Below are 24,052 nucleotides of genomic sequence, written 5' to 3' on the forward strand. Positions count from 1 at the left end.
ACAGATATAAGCATGGAAGACATGACTCCATTGGCACACTTATGCAAGCTGTTGCCAAGACACGCACCCAAGCTAATGAAATATAGTTTTGACTGGGTTAAAGCTACCGCCCACAAGATATTTATGGAATGGCCACAAAAGGGTCTTTATCTAAAGCCGTCTTACAACATATGACAACATATTTGCATGCCACATATACAGGCAAGAAGTTAGAAAAACGCCTTGCTGTTCTCGATTTTTGGAAAATGTATGAACAGTGAAAGGAGGAAGAGCTGCCAACAGATTGGATACTTAATGTATGCACAGAGGGGGTGAGACGCCTACCGCGCCACCTGCCCCACCCAAAATGAAAATTGAAGAAAGTAAGGACGAGGGATTATACCCACTGAGAGAACTTAAAGCAGTCACCGGGTATAGCAACACCGCATATGAGTCACCTACACATAGGAGTGACAAAAATCAAGGGAAAGATGAGAACAAGAATGTTACTTCCGCAGTCCCAAGGGACAAGGAGAGACGTGATGACGAAAGAAGAGATTAGGCACAGACAAGTGCATCTCTCGGCAAAGATAGAGAAGGGAAGCGATGGAAGAGAAGCGAAGATAGAAGAGATGAGTAGGCATTCACAAAAGACGAATGGATGAGAGGACAAATTTTATTGAAACTCGATGACAAAGGCATTGATGACGCAAACCAAAAAGAGAGGTTAGATGAGACATGAAGAAAGGGGAAAGAGAAGGAGTTAAGAGATGGAAGGATAAGAAAGAAAGACAGACTAAGGCGAGAACAGCTATATCGCGAAGAGCAAGAGAGACAGCTCGATTGCAATCCAAGAGCAGCCAATGATCAAGACAGACAGAAACAGCAAAGGTTAGAGGAAGAGCAAAGGATACGTGAGAAAAAATTGAAAACACAAAGAGATGAGGAAATGCGAGGAGCAGATGAATGCAGAAATGAAAAGGGAAAGGAAGAAGATAGGGTCATAGAAGGGTTGAGGAAATGCAAGGAATTTGATGATGACGTAGAACGTAAGCGAAGACAGAGAGCATGCGATCTTGAATATCTGGGGAAAGAGGTTAAAAAACCTGCTCCATTTATAGACTGGGAAGACATTGAAGAATTATTTCCTGAGTACGATTCAGTACCAGGCACATCTAGAGCAAACATTGACGATGACTTCGATACCAGAAGCATCGGAGAAACGATCGATAGACTATATGATGAAATGGGGCTAGAGCAAATACCCCAAGGGTAGGGGGAAGATGAACACCTAGAGAGCACTCAGCTGTATGACACTGAGGATGTCTCCCGAAGTAATGGGAAAGGAGAGCTATCCCTGGATAGATTAGAAATAAGTAGGAACAAAGAGGACATGAGAAGTCGCACTAGTTAGGGACAGACAATGTCCGGCTCCGAAAAGGAGGAGCGCGAGGAAGAGGGAAGGAGCAAAAGACGACTCCAGAGGGAAAAAGGAATAATGTGGTCAGACAATAGTGAATCTGCACCATGGGCACCAGAGTCCGCCACGCAGTCTGACCGATATGAAAAAGTATCTCACGGTCAGAGGGGGGTGTCTTCGCTGCCCTATGTGGACAGACTAAGGGCATTACCAGGTAGACGGCGATGCAGGAATATTACCCCTAAAATAGAAAGGAGAACAATGAGAGAAGAGAGAGAGGGCTGCACATTCCAATTTCCGTTGCTCGAGAAGGGGGGAGTAAGACCGCAATATATACCATGGCACACATGGATCGGGAGAATTTGAAAAATAAGCTTCCAATGCTGACATTGGGAGCTGGAAAGTGCATACATGATTTATAAAAAAAGACAGGAGGAAACACGTTAACTATAGGGGATATCAAAGGTCTCTTGATCGCTATACTTGGTGAGAGAGCAGAAGATGTGTGGGCACGAGCAGTCTACCCTGGCGTAACCACAATTAATACTGCGCACGACAGAGCTCCATTTAACAATTGTAGCACTGCAGTATGAAAAGCGCTACGAGTGCTTTACACAGACACTTCTGATATGGGAGCTATAATGACGAGAAAGGTGAAGGAGTCTGAAGATCCGTTAATTTACATACAATATTTTCAAGACGCATGGGTGCTCGAGACTCATGAATCTTGGACAAAATTTATACCTGTGTTTTACCATATATTGAATGGAAGGTATTGAATTAATCTGAACCACTGGCATTGCTCTGGGAAACCTTCCACACCACTGTATTTTAGCCCGTCTGCACCATTGCAAAAGGGGACCAGCCATATGCAAATCAGTAAGGTGCTGTCACCAATGGGGGCAGCCCTGCCCGATCTGCTAGGCCAGGTCCCCTCTGCACGGTAACACAAGCAACCCCAGACATGTTTCAGCCTTGTTGGGCCTCCTCAGTGAGGTGCAGCTTGGTTCCCTATGGCACAGCGAGCAAGGGACCCACGTCTGGGCATACCCTCTCTCACATAGAGAGACAAACTGAAACCAAAAAAGTGATGGGTGGAAGGTTTTGAATTAATCTGAACCACTGGCATTGCTCTGGGCAACCTTCCACACCACTGTTTTTAGCCCGTCTGTTACATTGCAAAAGGGGTCCAGCCATATGCAAATCAGTAAGGTGCTGCCACCAATGGGAGCAGCCCTGCCCGATCTGCTAGGCCAGGTCCCCTCTGCACGGAAACACAAGCAACCCCAGACATGTTTCAGCCTTGTTGGGCTTCTTCAGTGAGGTGCAGCTTGGTTCCCTATGGCACAGCGAGCAAGGGACCCACGTCTGGGCATACCCTCTCTCACATAGAGAGACAAACTGAAACCAAAAAAGTGATGGGTGGAAGGTTTTGGATTAATCTGAACCACTGGCATTGCTCTGGGCAACCTTCCACACCACCATTTTTTAGCCTGTCTGCGCCATTGCAAAAGGGGTCCAGCCATATGCAAATCAGTAAGGTGCTGCCACCAATGGGAGCAGCCCTGCCTGGTCTTCTAGGCCAGGTCCCCTGTGCACGGAAACACAAGCAACCCCAGACATGTTTCGGCCTTGTTGGTCCTCCTCAGTGAGGTACAGCTTGGTTCCCTTTGGCGCAGAGAGCAAGGGACCCACGTCTGGGCATACCCTCTCTCACATAAACGGGCTAAAAAACAGTGGTGTGGAAGGTTGCCCAGAGCAATGCCAGTGGTAAAGATTCATTCAATACCTTCCACCCATCACTTTTGTGGTTACCATAAATGGTGCCTAAGGCTGTCAGAGCCGATACGGAAGCAACTCAAGAAGTTGGTGGGAATTGAAGCCAAGTCTTGGGCTGAAATACAGTTGACTATTGCACATTATTTCTTCAGGAAAAGAACCGCAAAAAGGAAGCAACTTGAAAGGGTGAGGAAGCAAAACTGGTCCAGAATAAATTGTCAAAATATGCTCTTGAAGGAGCCAAGATAACTAGCACAGCTGAAGCAAGCATGCAGCAGGTGGCTAGTCCACAGCAAAATGTTATTGTTGCATCTAGACCTAGGTGGCTCCCCACTTGATTGTTGCATCTAGCTAAGCCTGGCACCAACCACTGACTTAACCTTTTAAGAATGATCCTCTGCCTCTAAAATTAATACCTCTACTAGCTCCCCACCTACCTCAGTTACATATTCCATCGAAAGTTTTATCTCCACCATATACTAGTATGTTCCCTACAGCTACCAGCCAGACTGTCTACATCACAGTCCTTATACAAAGCATTACGCTCTACATCATGTTATTCCACATAACAACCCTTGAGATTCCACCCACCTTGACATCCTCCACTATTTCGAATAAGACTATTACTAAATTATTCATAGACATGAAAGATTCTAAAAATCCCTTACCAAGTAATCCCTGCCCAATTACGGCTAGGAACCTACGCCTTAGAGCTAGGTTAGCCAAAATATACGAGCCTCCTGTCAGCTCTCTCCCTACCATTAGAGCAATAAGGACCCCTAAAACTCTGACTACCGGAACGACTACAAGCACAAACCTAGCTCACAACTGTGGCCCTAGGTCAATAAACAGCACAGCCAAACACAGCAAACCCAAACCTTCACAAGCCCCCCAACTGACAACTACTATCACTATGAGCCCTCAGATCAAAGGAGCTCTAATAAACTCCAGATCCCTAGTAGCACATGCCACAGAACTTGCCAACCTGATCCAGAGAGATGACCTAGATTTCTTCGCCATTACTGAGACATGGCTACACCCCTCTGCAGGTCCAATGCTTATGCTAGCAGTCCCTGACGGTTACTCTATTTTGAGACAAGACAGACTCAAATCTAGAGGAGGAGGCATCGCTATCATCTACAAATGTAAGCCTCTCCATGAGATTAGCCACCCCGATCGACGTCCACTCATGTGAACTATTATCAGTTAAAGTACCACTCACCAATGCCCAACCCCTTAATATCCACCTAAGATATCACCCCCAGGCCCTCTTGGAACATTTGAGGATGATATTAACACTATCCTGTCTAGCAATCTCAAAAGCTCAATGCAAGTACTTCTACTTGGAGACTTTAATATGGGTTTTAATGACCCATCAAACCAGCTAACATCCTCTCAGAACTTGGATTCACCCAAAGAAGTAAAACTTCCACCCACAACAAAGGTAGAATACTTGACTGGGTGGCAGACCATAACTGTCAGGCCAACATCCTCTCCATCTCACCGCTAGCTTGGACTGATCACCACCTTGTGTCATTTATGCTTTCTACTAACAGACCCCCATCTCCACCTGCCCTTAGAGCCCAGCCCACACTAACTAGAAATAAAAAGAATATTACTGTGGACAGGCTTATCCCGGCCTTACTTCCCACCCTCAACCTGCTCCCAGACAATACCGATCCCGAGAGTCTGGTCAAGGAATACAATAAAATTATTACCACCTCTTTGGACAAGATCGCCCCCCCTCAAACTTAGACCAAGCAAATTGAAAACTCACTTGAATAAATGGTTCACACGTTTCCTAAAAAACCTAAGCCAAGAAAAAAGAAACCGTGAGGCTGCCTGGATAAAACTTGCATCAGAAGCCAACAAACTTAAACTCAACAAACTGTCTTCCCTCTACAAAAAAGAAATATGTCTAGCTAAACGAATATCCTTCGACTTGCGCATATCCCAAGCCAAGTCCAATATGAAGGAACTATTCACCATTCTTAAAGAAATAGAGACCCCTATAGCATCACCTGACACATGCACTAAAGATAAAAAATGGTGTTCAGATATCCATCACGCTCTAGCCAATAAAATATCCACCCTACAAAACAATATCTCCTATAAAAGAGCTTCTCTAAATGACCCTCCTCCATCCAAAATAACTATGAATACCAATGCTGATGAATCCACCCGATTCAACTTCACCAAAGTTTCTATTCCTGAAGTGGAAAGAATTATTCTGTCGCTTAAACCTTCCAACTGTCAGGGCGATCTCTGCCCTGCGCAGCTCATCAAGGATGCGGCCCGAGACCTATCACCCTTCAGAGTAAAACGTAATAACGCAACCTTCTCTACTGGTATCATCCCTACCAACCTTAAACAATCTTGGGTACTCCCACTCCTAAAAAGACCTACTCTTGACCCATACACGCCTACCAATTATAGGCCAACTACTACAGTGCCCTTCCTTCTAAAAATTCTGGACAAGGTAGCTTATATACAAATCCAAAAGCACCTGGAATCACACCACCTACTAGGAGCCAGACAATCAGGCTTCCGTCCCCAACATGGAACGGAGACAGCCCTTATCGATCACATGACCCAAGTTGATGAGCTTAGAGATACGGCAAATCAGCCCTACTCCTCCTCCTAGATCTCTTGGCTGCGTTCAACCTGGTTGACCACACTATTCTATGCACCACCTTGACACAGCAGCACACGTTTCTAACAACGCTGTCACCTGGATTAGATCCTTCTTAAATGGGAGAACAATGAGGGTCTTATCGCCTCTAGCAGCTGCCGACCCCATACCCATTACCTGCGGTGTGCCTCAGGGATCTTGCGTCTCGCCCACACTCTACAATATTTTTACTAAGCCCCTTTTCGATGATCTGGATCATCTCGGTATCACCTATACTAACTACGCAGATGATACCCAGATCCTCCTCCTGCTTTTAGGGGATTATGAAAAGGATTTGACCTGGGTGAATAGAGTGTACATCATCATCCAGGCATGGATGGCCACGCATGGTCTATGTCTGAATGATGATAAAACCGAACTCATCATCCTGGGCACCCCCACTAACCTAAAAAAACTAGGATCTGACTATTCCTCATGTATAATTGATGGCAACAGCATTGAAATAGAACACAAGGTAAAAACACTAATCTTATATCTTGACTCAAACCTCACATTTGCCAAACAGGTCAATTCCTTAGCGTCCTCCATGGCTTACACGTGCAAACTTATTTGCACCAGCAAGCCATTTCTCTCTGACAGCAGCTGCACCATCCTGGCCAGAGCCCTCATCCTGTCTCACCTGGACTACTGCAATGCCTTCTATCTACGATCGACTAAAGGTACTATCAGAAGAATCCAAACACTACAAAACAATGCCCTTAGAGCGGCATTAGGCATTTCCAGAAGAGATCACATCTCCGAGAGCAGCCGTCAGGATAACTGGCTCCCAACCAATGACAAAATCCTTCTAAAAACGTTGTCGCTCACCCATAAATCTCTAAACAATGCTGCCCCTATCTACCTGGCCAAGAGATTCCATTAATAGACCTCCCTGAGACCACCCAGATCAGCTAACAGAGATCACCTCCCCATACCTAGTTTCCAACGTTCCACAATTGGAGGCAACAGCTTCCACGTAAAAGCAGCCAAATTGTGGAACTCCCTGCCTCCCACACTGAGAATAGACCAATCCTACCAAAACTTCAGATCCAACATCATTATGTGGCTGAAATCTAACCACCAGTAAATGATAACTCCTGCTCAGCAAGTAGCTAGGACTCACTGCTACGGTACCCTGTGCCTGTATGGAGTGTATCCTCCCTGCTTCTCTCGACCTGCTACCCTGGGGTAACTATAACTGCCCTACTCACCGCCTGTATACTTGTTTTTATGTATTTATCTCCACCCACCTGGCTATATCTATAAACACCTTCAACCTTGTATATACTGCTTCTGTAAAATGTATCATTTGTTTATACCCCTTTTGTATCCCGCGCCTGTAAATAGGTACCATCTGTATATACCTTCTTGTAATTAATGACCTGTATGTCAATTTTATACCTTTTCTTTGTAACTAAGCCTTGCATATACTTGTAACTGCTGCGCCCTGTTACCCCCGGCAATGATGTGCATTATAAATAATGAAACAAACAGCAAACAAACAAAATAATCAAGGCAATACAGGGTTTTATCCCAGGGGAAGAGGATTTAGGGGAAGAGGATGGCAGAGCAATCAGGGAGGTTTTCAAAATAATCAAGGAGGTTTCCAAAATGTGCAAAATGTTAAACAAGATATGTCAAATGGGCAATTGATCCGACCGCCGCCAGTATGTTGGCTGTGTGGAATGACAGGGCATTTGGCGCGCACATGCAGAAATCAAGGCATGATGCAGAGCGGCCAAGGAACAGGAGCAGGCATGGCAAATCCACCTGTAGTTTTACAGCAGGGTGGTGCACAAAATCACACAGTGCAGCAAAAAGCACCAGGAGCGCAACAAAGTGTGCAACTGCAAAGCATGGGGAATTTTCCACAAGGACAATCCCAACAGGCACCGCTGCAACTATCGCAGACGATGGGGACAGGGCAGACCACAAACCCTGCAATGTGGAGTAACAATCGGAATGGGGGAAATTCACCAGCACAAAGTGGGCCACATTTGTATATAAACTTGGACAACTCACTGGGAACTCTGATGTTTTCTATCCTATCAGTGACACCAGGCCCTCACATGGAACTTAGGGTGGATGTCATTAATAGGGATAAAGAATATTCCTTCCTAGTTGACACGGGTGCAACACGCTCGTGCATACGTAAAGACAAGTTTTCCTTGTCTGGCGAGGCCATAAATACTCAGAGTTTCACAGGAGCGACGAGTCATGTTCCCTTTACAACTGCACTCCCACTCTCCATAGGAGAGTGCAAAATGAATGTGCCCCTATTTTACTCACATCAGACACCAGCAAACATTTTGGGTCGAGATTTGATGACAAAGTTCAACATGACAATCTCATTCATGGAGAAGGGCATAGTATGTTGAACTCCAGGAATGCACTATTCAAATGTATGCAAGCGAATCAGAGCATACGCAGGGCACCAGCCATGAGGGCTATACCATAAGCGCCAGAAATATTCGCATATGGTATGCGTGTGCTTATGGCAGGGCTGCCAGGCCTTGCAGACATAATTATGAGAACCCCTGAAGAGTTCTTATTCAGACCCAGAATACCGATGCATGAGGAGAAGGGACAAGTATTTCCCTTGATACACACGGCTGCAGTGAAAGGGAGAGTGGCCTTGATCGATAGTTATGACGACGAGGGCCGCCAATGGTGCGCATTAATCGCCATCGAAGAAGGATATCGATTGACTGACGTCACTGATGACGAGCTGTTTGAAGAACAAACAGATATGGGAGAGACAATGGTGGAAGAGAGTCTCACCTTTTGGGTAAAGATGATTAAAAGAGAAGTACCTCAGAGAACAATGTTGGCACAAACCCGCCCTGAATATTTTGATGACGACATGCCAAGGTGCCTGTCTCAGTATGGACTACAGGACCCTATGACATAGACCTCTGAAGGGGTTTGGAGAAGTGAAGATTAAACTGAAGCCAGCAGCAATTTTACCCAAGGCACGACAATATCCCATGTCCAGAGAGGCAGATGAGGGGATTTTTAAGACAATTTCTGCCATGATAGAGCAAGGCATCTTAGTGACGTCATAGTCGTCATGTAATACATCAGTGTACCCTGTGAAAAAAAGTAAGGTGGGTCGTGGAGGCTAATTCAAGACATTAGGGCAATAAACGATATTGTTGAGACCAAGTTCCCTCTAGTCCCAAACAGGGCTACAATTCTATGGAATATACCTGTTGAGGCAAAATATTTCACAGTGATTGATCTGAAAAATGCATTTTTCTCAATCCCATTGCGCCGTGACTCACAAGATCTGACGTCATTCACATTCAGACAAATGTGTCTGAAAAGCATGAGGCTGCCACAGCGGTACTATGAGTCTCCTTCTATCTTTAACAGAGTCCTGCAGATGGACTTGAGCAATATTGCACTAGAAAGTGTCATCCTGCAATACGTGGATGACATCTTAATCTGCAGCACCACAGAAGAGCAATGTAGGCACGATTCTGTTCAGCTATTGACTATACTGGCTGAGAAGGGATATAAAGTTGACAAAGAAAAGTTACAATATTGTCAACAGGAAGTGCTGTACATAGGCCAGCTGATCTCACACGAAGGAAAGAAAGTGACCCCAGAAAGAGCTGATGCCATATTTAACACGGCTAAGCCACACACGATAAAGCAGATGCAGAGCTTTTTTAGGCCTATGCAACTATGTCGGGGCATGGGTCTTCGACTACAGCTCTTAAACCAAGCCTTTACTTCAGGCCCTAAAGAAGGCCCAAGTGACGAAGGAAAAGATCGAATGGTCTGAGACCATGGAAAAAGGGTTTGCTGAACTCAAAAGAGCTATTTGCACAGCACCAGTTCTAGGGATCCCTAATTATGCATAGGAATTTTACCTGTTCTCACACACAAATGGCAGCGTTATGATGGCAATGCTCGCTCAAAGAACCTCGTTGGGGTACAAGCCCCTGGCATATTACAGCAGGAATCTGGACCCAGTGATGAGAGGCCACTTCCCGTGCGAACAAAATTTAGCTGCTGCAGCGTTCGCCATAGAAAAGGCTACAACCATTGTAATGAGTTGCTCAATGACGTTGTACATCGAGCACTTGCTATTTGCCATTCTAGAGAAACCAAAGGGCACGAGAGCCTCTGCTTATGAAGTGATCATATCAAATCCATCGATTTAAATAGTCCGATGTAAGATAGTGAACCCAGCTATGTTCGTGGCAGAGCCAGTCACGGAAGGAGAGCCCATGCATGACTGTGCACATTATGAAGAATTCTATGATGAAATCCCCATTGTGAAAGAAAATGCCTTGGCAGAAGGAGAGATCGTCTTTATTGACGGATCTTCTAGGATCAACCAAAATGATGGGCAGAGATATACAGGCGTTGCTGTGATGAAACACACAACGAATGGAGAGTTTTGATTGCTTCTTAGTGCACGAATACCATCTCATTATTCAGCACAGGCTGCAGAATTATTGCCATTGATACTTGTCATTGAGAATCATGCAGACAAGAAAGTAACAGTGTACAGTGACTCTGCCTATGTGACGTCAACAGTGCACGCAGGCTTAGCGTGCTGGAAAAGGAGGGGCTACCCCCGAGCGGACGCCACGTCAGTGCAGCATGCAGCCTTATTGGACAGGCTGATCAAGGCACTACAGCTCCCAGTGGGCATAGCAGTCGTGAAATGCGCCACCCACACGAAAGGGACAGATTTTATCTCACGCGGAAATCAAGCAGCAGACATGGAAGCCAAGCGTATGGCATCCAAAAGTGAGGCGATCATGGAAGTGGAAGTTATCCATACCAACGAACGAATGATGGTTATACGAACCGAACTGCACCTGAAAGTTACAGTAATTTGGGGCAAACACAGCTAATGGAACTCCAAGGGGAGGCACCGCAGGAAGAGAAGAATATGTGGAAACATTGAGGGTGTTCTTTAAATCCCTCTGACAGCTTATGGCGACAAGACAGCACTGGTAAACCAGTAATGCCTGTAGCCCTATTCAAAATAGCGCTGGATCAGTTACATTACCCGGCACACATGACAAAAGAGAACCTATAAGGAACACTTGCAGAAGACTGGTGTATACTGAATTTAACCAAGCATGTTGCATTCTTTGTAGTGAACTGTACAATTTGCCAGCAATTTACGGCGGGGCACACACTAAAAGTAATGAGAGGAATCATCACAAGGCCAAATGGGCCTTTTCAACACTTGCATGTCAATTACGTCGACATGATTCAAGTATGTAACGGGTACAGATACTTAATTGTTGTGATGTGTCCATTCTCTAGATGGATTGAGGCAGGTCCATGTACACACCCAGACTCTACCTGTGTGGCCAAATTCTTAGTGAGAGAAGTGTTCCCCAGATCGGGGGTGTGCAAGGTCATGAGGTCAGATAATGGCCCTCATTTTGTCAATGCAGTGTTCGAGCAGATTAGCTTGCTGCTTGGTATGTTATGTTATTTTGCATTTGTATAGCGCCTTATGTATCATTGGTAGGATCTCAAGGCGCTGGTAGGTTGAACGCCCTCAGGAACTGCAGTTCAAGTCAGTTGGGAGAGAGAGAGTCGTAAAGTGCGTGGGCGCACCAGGTATGTGTGCAGCTGGTGTGTTTGTTGCATGATAGCTGCTTCTTAGCGGTAGGTGTGGTGCTGAGGAGATCAGTTGAATGTGTTAAGTCTGGAGGGTGGGCATCCAGACTGAGTTCTGGCTGCGTTAGGCCTGAGGAGACGCTGTAACGCCCACGTGGTTCCCAGTGAAGTGTGGCGCTGCAGCGAGCAATGCAATGTTTTTAAATTGAAGTCTTCCTTCAGGGATGCTGGCGAGAAGATTCCGGATGCAGGTAAGAAGCTTGAAATAATCCTTGGTTTTCACCTTTCTCTTCTCTTCCTTCCTTGCAGGTCTTCCAGGTTCAAGACGGGCGTGGCTGTAGTCCAGGAGCAGGAGCAGACACGGTGAGCGTTAATCTGCAGGAAGCAGAACAACGCGAAGCATGAGCTGCTGTCTGGGCGTGGCTTAAATAGCCTCCAAAGAAGTCCCAGGTATGTATCCTTCCCCAACTAGGTATGTATCCTTCCTTGGCCACACCCGAGTGAAAAAAATAGTCCCTATGAAAAAATAGTCCCTTTCAGGTCTCAGGGAGGCCTGAAGCGTGCAGAATGGTCTGCATCAGGTAAGTGCACAAAACACCTCCCTTTATGAGCCTGGCGCCTATGGCGCCAGGACTGATGTCCAACATGAGCCTGGCGCCAAAGGCGCCAGGACTGAGTCCAAAGAGTCCCTATAAGGGGCCGCTGGGCTTTTACCTGAGGGCATGATGCCTGCTTCCGGGGGTGCTGGGCCTGGCCTGATGCTCCGGGGGTAGGCATCATGACAGACGCCTAAGCTAGCCCGAATGTGGTAGGTAGCTGTGTTTTATTAGGATGATGGGTAGTTAGATGAGTCATGTTAGTATGAGAACAGCTTTACCGAATGTGTTATAGTACTGCTGTGTTCTATTTGAATGGTGGTGTATAGGAGAGAGTAAGCGTAGTAGTGTGATATTGTAGTAATCAGTAAAATGTATGCGACCAGGCGCACTCAATGATGTTGGGAATACCTTCTAAATTCAACTTTTAACACAGTGACGCTATTAGGGTACACTTTCTAAGTTCAACTTTAACACAGTGACGCTATTAGGGCACACTCAATGATGTTGGAATACCTTCTACAGTTACGCTATTAGGGCACACTTTCTAAGTTCAACATTAACACAGTGACGCTATTAGGGCACACTTTCTAAGTTCAGCTTTAACACAGATACGCTATTAGGGCACACTTTATAAAGCACTAGTTCTCGTTGGCGTATCATCCACAAGGTAATGGAATCTGGGAGAAGCTCAACGGCTTATTAAAGGAAAGGATAGCCAAGTTGAAGCTTACTCTAAAGAAGCGATTGTTGCACTGCCTTCCACTGGCACTGTATGCTCTTCAGAACCAACCAGGGTCCGCCCATCATCTTACGCCACATGAGATAGCCACAGGAAGAAGAATGAGAACTCCTCTGACACCCCAAGATAGAACTAGATGTGACGCCCAGTCAATAGGAGAGGTTTTAGGGTCTGAAATGCAAAACGTTCTGAACTGCATGACATCTTGTGTTACTGTAATTTCAGACCAGCTGCAGCGATGATGAAAAGGGTGCATTGCAGCACAGAACACAGAAGGAGACACTACAACAGACCAAGTTCAAGGTCTACGTATTCCACCCATCTTCCCTGGAGACACCGTCCTTGTGAGGAATCACATAAGGAAAAAGTAGGACGAGCCAAGGTTCAACGGCCCTTTTACAGTGGAGGACTGCACTCCATCTGCAGTGAAACTACAAGGCAGGAGAGCTTGAATTTTTCTCGGCGAGATAAAACCCTACATCGGAGAAGGTCCCCTGCCTGCACCCCAACGAGAGGTATCGACGAGCGACGGGAAAGAACCACAGCACGGGCAGACGAGATCCATGACCAGCCAGACAAAGACAAAAAACTTTTTGCAAATTGTGGCTTTAATCGAAAACTTCCTCAAAGCAAATAAAGGAATGAGGACATAAGAAACAAGACACTCTGTGCATCCTAGTTGCAGGGTGAAGAAGAAAACCGCACGCACAAGCCACAATACAGTCGGATGACTTTGAACTTTGGACTGAGGCACACCTAAGCCTTGAGAAAGGAGTATGCCAAATTTTGACCTAGGACACTTACATTGGAATCAAATACAGTATCCCGAATCGTTTAATATTGAGACACTCTTCGGAATCACTTATGGTGTTCCACAGTAGAGACATCACAAAGGACATAATAATCTACTTTGATCTAGTGCTAAAATCATACCCATCATTGGTAGGAAAAATCACCAGTGTTACTGACTTCCTACAAGACCCTGAAAACAAAAAGACAAGAAGGCAACTCCTCACTTTCATTTCCAAACAATTTCTGCTACTCCCCGAGTACAGTGAAAATGAATCAAATGATCCCAACACAGGCCGAAATAGATGAGCTCATCAACACACTGCTCGTTCGCATAATCGAAGACTGTCCAACTCTTATCGGAAGAACAACAGACACACTCACCTTTCTTCGAGATCCAGTAAATACAGAACATTTAAGCCATCTTTTAAATTAGATAATCATTCTGGTTGCACTCCATGCGGCCAGACAGTGCAGACATTGTTCACATTTGGGAGAAAACATATAATCCTGAACCTCAGCAGGGCTGGACGGATGTCCCTGTCACCAGAAGACACCAGGTTGGCCCATAATGTTCTCTTTCGCCTAGTCACTGAATTTCTAGAGCTAGTGGGGAGACCAATCGATGTTGACGCCTCACTTTCATCAGAGACCCAGCTAAAATTGCACAGATGGGAATGCTCTTACACAGAATCGTACTCCAAGTGGAACTTTCTAACCATCAGAGGAGCTATCTGAGGAGATTCTAAGAACCATCCACCGAGGGACAGATCAAGGAAGCAGTGCCAAGAATCCATGTGTCATATTTGTTGTTATTTTTGTCCCTAATCCTTCGTATTGACCAGCATACACCATGTCCTCAGGATTGAAGCACATAAGGGGAGTGAATTGGGAGCTTACATATTTCGAACATGCACAGTAAAAGGACTCACTAAAATGTTATTTTACGTCTGATTTTTCCAATAGTCTAGCAAAGGAACTGTATCCTGATAAAAAGAGACAATTTGAAACTCACGAGAGGAGGGACACTTGTGAAGTACTGGACACTCTTAAAACACAGAAACAATGAACACTGACATTTGTTGAATGATCGAGACAGGGTCCAGAACAGCAATCTGGTCCTCCCACAAGAAGAGAGGCAACCCTGCTTCTTTGGAAGAACATGCTGTCACCTGACCTACAGGGGCATAATGTACCTATGTATCATATTCATTATTGTTTTACTGTTGTTAATGATCAGAACTGCATTCTTCATTGGTGCACAAAACGTCCCAATTTCAGTGCACCCACCTAATGATGCATGCATAAAACCCACAAAGGCACCCAGACCTTATATAGTCATTCCAGTCCCTAGAAGATCTGACGGTGGAGTGAATGAACTTGAAATGGATGTGATTAGCAATGATACACACACACTTGTGGTACCAAATGAAAGAAAAAGCCAGAGACAGGGTCGGCAAGGGATGAATGAAGTAACATTACTGACAACTACATGCACGCAAACACTGAATGCACACGAAACAGGCCTAGTGTCAATGACTGCAGAACCACACACCAAAGCAGCAGGGAAGAAGAGACTGACTGACACAAGAAACCCCACAGCAGATGTTGTGAGAAAACAAAGACAAAAACCAACAGGAGCAGTTATATCAGAAACTCTTAAGAAAACAAAAGCCAACACTAAGAAACTCTCTGTACAGACACAACTGATAGTAGACTTATTAGTTCTGCACATAGCCCGAGAAAGGGAACTACAAGAGGAACTGAAGAACAAGATCACAGAGACTACAGTACCAATCATATACATTCCAATGTCAGGAACAAGCACTAGTTCCACAGTACAACCGTATACTAGACCGATGCCGGAATGGATACGAACATTCATAACCCGACAGAGAAAGATGTATGAAGAGAGAGAAAGAGCTGCCAGACTCTTGTCCACTCAAATGACGCAGATGAGAAGGCCTTCACCATGGACCAGGATACCTGAGAATCCTCCAGCAAGAAAAAGCCATACAGATGCATTCAGGGATGTAGTCATAGCCAAGTACAGGAAAACACTAAGAATCAAGAGAAGCATGCATGGAGATGACAATGAACTAAATGACTACCTGGACAGCACAGCACATCTGGGAAACAACATTTGGTACCAGCACATGAAAGAAGTTGGAAGACAAAGTTCAGAAGGGGAATGCTTTGTGTACTCCTACCATACAGCATGGGGAAGTCCAAGATCTTCGTAGTTGTAGAAATCGATGTCCAGACAGCACACTGTATGTCACACGTAGCAATGTGCAAGACCAGAGGCCAGTTCATGGCTAGTGATGCCTCTCTGAAATGGGCAACTGAAGCAAATGATCCAGATGAAGATGATTATGTCCAGAACATAAAGACAAGAAACAATGGAAAGACGAAACACATTGTGATCAGATGTGAGAAGCCTGTAGTTAAAGGAGCAGAGATTAGAAGAGAAGCAAATCAGAAGCTAAATGTCTAAGGAAAAACCTCAGAAGAAGCTCGGAGATTGACGAATAGAGGCCAAATGCAAATTTGGGGAACAGTACGTTCACCAGACGGTTGGGAAAAAGGAGTAGTGATATGCCGAGCATGGATGGTCTTCGGTCAGTACGAGCCAACCATCAACATAGTACGAAATGGATGCATGCCATTATGGCCAAAACTTGCAAAACTATGCACATGGGTTGAAGACAGAGGAGGACCCCTGCAGATAGTGCCACTAGAAAGCCCAAAGTTCTGTTTCAGAAATAACGGTACAAGGAAGATGGGAGGGAATCAGAACTGTGGACGAGTTTTTGACGTTCCAGGAATGGTACATGGAACTGCAGTGATTATGGACCATTATTGGGCGTGTAGATCCAAAGCATACATTAGACTGCCAAGAGTCTGGGGAGGCCTATGCATGATAGTGAACGTCCTTGTTCCAGCATTGTTAATCCTGAAAAGTGACCTGAATATTGACAGTTTCCCAAAAGCAGATGCTCACCTGAGAAAGAAGAGATCTGTGGAACTGATAACTCGAATGAAGAGAGAGAATTACTTCTCTGCCAAATCAGAAGAAGCCTTTCATGCAATCCCATATGAACATAGGCTGTTCAGCCTCACCTCATCAGTGTTTGCAACAATTTTCATGCCAAGATTCCAAGTTGGCGCAAATACTAAATGATTACAGATAACCAGATGGGAATTACTACAGACCATCAACACGACAATTAAAGGATTCAATGCAATTAAGGACGAATTAAGAGCCATCTGACTGATGACTCTCCAGAACAGATATGTGCTTGACATGATCACAGCCATGGATGGAGGAGTTTGTGCAAAAATAGGAGAATCATGTTGCACATTTATTCCCTCTCACGACGAGGAAAATGGAACCTTAACAGAAGCCATAGGTATGCTGACGAAGTTGCAGAACCAGATGATCGACAAAACTGACGAAGTTGATGTTGACAGCTGGTTTGGATCACTATTCTCTTGGATCCCACAATGGATGACAGACATATTCAAGTTTCTAGGAGCCGTGCTAGTGATGATATTTCTAGGATTTTGTGTTATCAAGATAATAATATCGCAATACCACAAAACTGCAAAGAAAGCCATAGGGATGAAGATCATGATTGATGTGAAGCCAGAATGGAAGCCCAAAGACCTGACTGATAAAGAAATAAGAGACTTTGTGAAGGCCAGCAGGCACGCGCCAGAAGGTACAAAGTTTCTCTATCCCAGGAAACACAGGAAATATGTGGGAAGATTGGTTTACTGTAGCCCAAATGGACAATGTCAACTAATTACATAGAATAAAGATGAGCATGTAAGGACAGCGGGAAGCCTGAAAGGAGTAATAAAAATATGGACTCCAAAGAGACACTTCTTCAAACCATCGTGTATAGATCCAGAAGATGAAGAAGGAATGAACCCAGGCGATGGAGTGAAGATAAATATAAAAGAATCGAGTGAATTGCATCCAAAAGAAAAGGTGAAAGTGGTCTATGAATCGCCCAGAGGGGGGAGTGTAGACGAGGTCCCAAATAAAGCCTGCACTCCAGTCGCCCATTTTGAGGTACCAGGAACATTCACACCAAAATATCTGACATATGATGAACAAATAATTCAGCAGAGATCGGCAGTAGGGCTCTGCCCAGTACCCATCAGAAGAACAACACCTATCGAAGTACCAATAACTAGACAACCATGGACAGTAAGGTATCCATTGAGAAAACCCTACCAACAAATGAGACAAAATGAAGATTGCCTAAGTACCGTTCCGGAAGAAACCAAAAAGGTCTTAATGGAAGACGAATGATGACATCACGAGACCCCCGGACGGACTCACAGATAGAACAAATGACGAACCAAGAATGACACAAGGAGACAAAATGCCATGAGGAAAGAGATTGGGAGCTTGTAGTGATGGAAAGCTATCAAAATGTAAGAGAGTTAAGCTGTAAGCAAAATGACTACAGTCGACCAGTTTACGCCTGTACATATGCTTGAAACAGCAAGAAAGCTAGGAAAACAGTACGGCTTGCTATGCTAAGTAGAAGAATAGCGCTGCAAGCGCCAGTGTAAATAATCTACCTCAAAACGAAGTACAGTATTATAAGTGCGAGTCCACTTTGCACGAAAAGCAGAATCAACTGAGGTTACTAGAGGCCAAGCACGACAAGCTTCATATTCTAGCAAAACGAGGATAAAAGGCTGAATCGAAACTCAGCAGATGTAACTCATGCCGAAGGAGCCAAGGTCATACCAATAGAAGAAATGAACAGTAGCTACATCTAATTGAAACTTAAGAACAGAATATCCTGCCTCTGAAAGATCAAGGTAAGGAAGCGTAGGCAGGTGGCAAGCCGAATAAGAATTAAATGCACAAATCTAGAGAAACTAGGCAAATTCACTGTGTCTGCATCACATGACCATCCGAGCACGAGTTCAAAACTACCCGTGGCATCCGCCCAGAAGAAGATAGCGGACCTTTCTCAGTCAGAAGATGCAGTTTCAAGGCCAACCACAGTAACATAATTGACACATTGTTGTTGAAGTGATTATTGATTGTAACCTTAATTGGAGGAAGGCCGAGTAGCTGAGGGGGCACCCTGCACCTGGCTGTCCATTCGGCGTGCTGCTAGCAAAGTGGAAATTTATGCATGGGGTTGGTGCCAACCCAATCACAATGGGCCAAATAATCTGGGGTCCTATAGTTAGTAGAACCAACGGGACGTCGTACTTTTAGTGACGTCTACAGTAGTCATTTTTTAAGGAAGGGCTTGACGCCCACCTGACAGTGTTTATCCAATCCCCTCACTCTGTTACCATATACAGATATAGTACCTATAGTAAAGTTACCTTTTCCTAACCAATAGAATTGCATGTTAACTTTTGAGTGTTACACATCAATGATGATGATTTTTTACTATAAATGTTACAACTTGTATGAAGTTCGTTGGAGTTGAAGCGAGACGGACTATCGCATCACTGCTGATTGCCATGACTCCCTGTTTTTTGTACTTGTCATTAAACAGACTCCCTTTGCCAAACCATTGAGTTGTCCTTATTGATTGATGTTGGAGTAATACATCTGCACCCCCATCCATCTCAAGGTGCAGCTTTCTCAGCTTAAAGTACTTTTGGAGCAAACCCCAACTCTATGGGCCGGCCGGGGGTCTCCTTTGTACAGGTGCCTTACAAATAAAGTAATACATAAATAATAAATGAATAAATAGGTGGAGGAGAAAATAGAATATTAGAAGTGGATGAATTAACAATATAGGACTTCTTCTTGGCAATATTGTAGTTTTTCCTTATCCACTATGTACCCTTTCTCTGCCAATATAGTAATTAACTTGACAGAGTCCTCTCTGCCCTTTTCTTCTGTCTCACTGCACACTAAAATGTCATCAACGTATTGAATAATGGCACTTTCGAGTTGAACATTACCCAAGTCCATCTGAAGTGCTCTGTAAAAAATTGAGGGGAACTCACAGTACCCCTCAGGCAAACAAGTATGTTTCACATGACTTTTGCTATATGAAAATGAAGTGAAGTCTTGTCAGTGTTGATGAAGTGGAATTGAGAAAAATGCATTTTTAAGTCAACAACAGTGAAATACCTCGCTTTTGGCAGGATATTACACAAAGCTGTTGTGGGGTTCGGCACTAAAGGAAATTCTGCTTAAACTATACTGTGTAGGGGTTTCAGATCTTGTATTAATCTCCATGACCCCCCGTTGATTTTTTGACAGGGTACACGGGCGTGTTACACATAGAATTGATGGTACCAAAATGCCTTACTTCATTAAAGCAGATATGGTTTTGAATATACCTTCAAAATTGCTCCTGGTTTGAGCTTAATTTTCACTGCTCCTACTCCTTTTTAATAGACCCACCTCATATGGACTTGCATTCCATAGTATTTTTGGTACCTTTTCCAAGGCAGTTTCTTTTTTACCAATGCCATTCTCTGCAGTATTTTCTAAATTCTCTATCTTAATCCAATAAGTGTGGTCTCCTCACTTGAACCGTCATCCCTAAATAGTTCCTCATCAGTCAAATCTGTCAACCTGTATCCTTCATCAGGGGCTGTCCCTGTCCTCCTTCCTCTTCCCTCTTCATCTGTCCCATGATGCATTACCATTTCTTTCCTCATTATTGCTGCTTCTAGTTCCAAAGGGGTCATCTGCCCTTCCTCATTATCCATAGGAATCTCTGGCCTGAACACTAATGTATCAGGTATCCTCAACTTCTTGCCTATCAATGTAGGCTACCATGATAATAAAAAGTCACTCTATACAAAAACACTTCCTCATCTATAGGTACTCGTTGTAGAGCTTTTCTTCCTGTAAATGCTAATATAAGGTCCTTCACATTTACTTAATGTATTCTTGGAGTTGAACACACTATTCCTTCGTCAGTGAAAGATATTGTCATGTTCAGTTTAGTCATAAAGTCAAATGCTAATATGTTTACTGGCAATTGCTTAGAATATACCAGTGCATAGACATGTTGTGTTCACCTATAGAAATTGTTAATTCGTCTGTAAATGGAACTACATTTGTCACCCCAGAAAATCCCTGCGCATTCATGACAACACCTGACAATGAATATTTTCCCTCACGGACACAAGAACGAGTCCACAAGAAATGAAAAACGTCTTGCCTACTATCGTCACCTTGACCCGTGGTTCCTCTCTGCGGTCCGGTGTTACAGATAACACTGAACACATGAGGTCTGTGGGCTGTCCTATTGGGTATATAAATGAATCCCTGTACTGTTGAAAGGATTTCCTCCCACCACAGTCATGCTCCCCAATTTGAGTGTACCCACATGCGCGGCACCCGTGTCTATGGGCCATTGTGATGTACCTGTCTGTTGCACTGGAATATATAGCACAGTTTTTTACCAGTGCCTGTTGCGTCTGCAAAGTTGCTTGCTGTTGTTGCCCCTGTGGCGGCACCATCTGCATTGGAATCTGTTGTATTTGTTGTGCTTCCGGTGCATATGTCTGAGTTTGCTTATGATCTTGGGCATAATATCCTTGTGAATCTGTATTATACTGAGGAGCACATCCCATCCCCCCACTTAGAGATTGCCAATTCTGTTTCTGGATGCCTTCACTACTTCTACATATTTGAACAAAATGTCCTCATTTAACACAGCCGCAACATTGCAGTGGCTGTCCACCAATAAATCCTCCCCTTCCTTGAGGGTTTTGAAATCCACCTCGTCCTCCTCCCCATGGCCCATTCCCTCTGCCTCCCTGCATTATTCTGTTGTGGCAACTGCACATTGTGGCAATTGCTCCCTCATTATTTGTCAATACCGCTGCTTCTATGGTATGTTTTGATAATTATTTCTGCACTTACTTCGCCTCTTCCTGTTTTCTTGCCTCTGCTTTCTTTTTGTCTTTCTCCCTTAAAATTCTACAATAGTGTACAATTGCCAATTGTATCTCTGGCCATGGTTTCGCTTCCATTCCTACCTGTTCCTTTAGTTGACACTGCACCAGTTCTGGCAGCCCTTGACACGAGATATGATAAAATAATGCTACTGTCTTGTCCCATGATTCATTTGTTTCCTAATTCCATCTGTCTTCAATCTCCAGAATAAAGGCAATGGGGTCTTCAGACTCCCCTAGTCTTCTAGTCAATATTGTTTCAATATCTGATGTATCAGGATATTGTACTCTGAGTGATCACCACACATCTGCTCTACAATTATTAAATGGTGCCCCATCATGCACAGTGTTTTATGAAAGCAGGTCAGGCTATGGTGAATCATTGGCATGGCCAGAAGGCCAACATGGCTGAGTTTACTCAAGACCAGCTAGTTCTAGTCATGATGCCTTCAAGGCAGAGGGCCTTACAGGACAAATGGATTGGACCCTTCAAGATTGTGGGAAAACTTGGAGAGGTCAATTATTTGGTGGATTTAGGCAACCGTAAGGAGGCCCCCCTGGGTCTTTCACACCAACCGCCTAAAGGCCTATGTCTGTAGACCAGAACTGGGAGCTTTGCTTCTAGTCTCTGCTCAGGAGGAGGAAGAGAGTGAACCTCTACCTGACCTCCTCAGGGGACAACCTTTAGATGGGACGATAAGTTAAATCTCTCTTCTGATCTGACACTGGAACAGTAGGAGTGCAAAGCTCTATTAAATCAGTTTGCCCCTATTTCTTCACTATCACCTGGTTTGACCCCTTGGGGCCAGCATGATATTCTCACTAGTGACTTTTTACATGTAAAAGGCAGGGGTTACAGAATGTCAGACCATGTCAGACAGGTGACTTCAATTGCTAGGGTGCTGTTGACATTAATGTAATAATGTTGGCATTCAGGATTAGTTAAGAGCAAGTAAAAAGGAAAAGATTATTAGAGCAAACAAGTTACCACAAATATTTCTTAAGCAGGCAAATACTTTCAGATCCCTCAATAAGAGTCATTCAGTTAAAACGGGCTAAGCCAAATTCACTAGGCAATAGTCTAGATGGGCTGAAGCACTTCCTTGAGGTTAAGTAGAAAAGTCTTTGCACAATATTTCAGAAGTCTTTGAAGAAAAAAATGAATCTATGTAGGGCCACAAGCTGTTAGACTGGTGAGAAGTAGAAGATGCAAGCAACTCTACAGCAAGGGTAAAAAGGACTGAGTGCGTAGAGGGGCTGAGTGCGTAGAGGGGCTGAGTGAGTAGAGAGGCCGAGTGCATTGATGGGGCGGGTGCGTAGAGCCGATGAGTGAGCAAAACAGGTGAATACATAGTGCGTGTGAGGGTATAAAGAGGACGAGTGCCTGGAGCGAACGAGTGCCTAGAGCGAACGAGTGCCCAGAGTGGAACTGACCTGTTACTAGAGCGGACGAGTTGCGCAGAGATACTGAATGCGTAGAGTGGATAGAACAAGTGAAATGGAGCGTGTGGGGCAGACAAGAGTGCATGCGTGGGGCAGACTGGAGCGCACGGGGCGGACTATAGCGCATGTGTGCGTCGAGCTAACCGGAGTGTGTGGAGCAGATTGGGATGCATAGAGTGGATAGGAGTGCATGGAACGGACAGAGCGCATAGAACTGCGTGACGTATATAGTATGGTTTGGAATGCAGAGAACGTTTTGAAATAGCATATAACACATCATATCACATCACCACGCTTGCTCTCCCCTCTACACCACCACTCAACTGCAACACAGAGATACTATGACGCCATTCGGTATAACTGTTCTCATACTAACATCCGCTGCATACTCCACAGCACTCCAAGTAAAACACTGCTGGTTACACACACCCCAGCCAGGCGTTCTCCTCAGGCATAACGTAGCCACACTCGGTCTGGATAAATCCTGCCAGAACAAACACATACTCCTGATCTCTCAACCACCACACCTACCGCTAAGAAGCAGCTATTACAATAATACTGCACCAGCTGCACACATAGCCGGTGCTCACACAAACCTTTTGACTCTCTCTACTGATCTGAACTTCAGTTCCCAAGAGCGTTCAACGTACCAGTGCCTTCAGACCATACCAATGGTATATAAGGCACTATATAAATGCAAAATAGCATAACATAACATAACATAAGATATCCTGCTCTTTTCCACACATCATCGGCTCTCTCCCCTAGGATGGCTGATAATAGGCCATTAATATCGCCTGTATCTAAAGTTGCACCTGGCGTTCCTTTTTCTAGTTCGAAATCCATTTTCCTGCATCCAAAATTAAAACTGGGAGCGTACACTTTAAATTCTCTTTATCCATCTGGGCCCAAGGTATGTATTGTGGTCGACCTGCCCCTTTCTCTAGTAGTGGGAATTGCAACCGTCTTGGTTCGTGATAATACCCACCCATGCTCCTTGTTTTACAAACAGTGTTGTCTTCGCCGGTTTGTCTCCATCCTGGCAATGCTTTATTCTACTTATATACATTGGGGACATATCCCCTGTACTATGTGACTTGCGCTCGTTCAACATAAGGGGC

The sequence above is a fragment of the Ambystoma mexicanum genome, chromosome 4p, assembly GCF_040938575.1.
Source record: "Ambystoma mexicanum isolate Mex_15411 chromosome 4p, UKY_AmexF1_1, whole genome shotgun sequence".
Taxonomy (NCBI): domain Eukaryota; kingdom Metazoa; phylum Chordata; class Amphibia; order Caudata; family Ambystomatidae; genus Ambystoma; species Ambystoma mexicanum.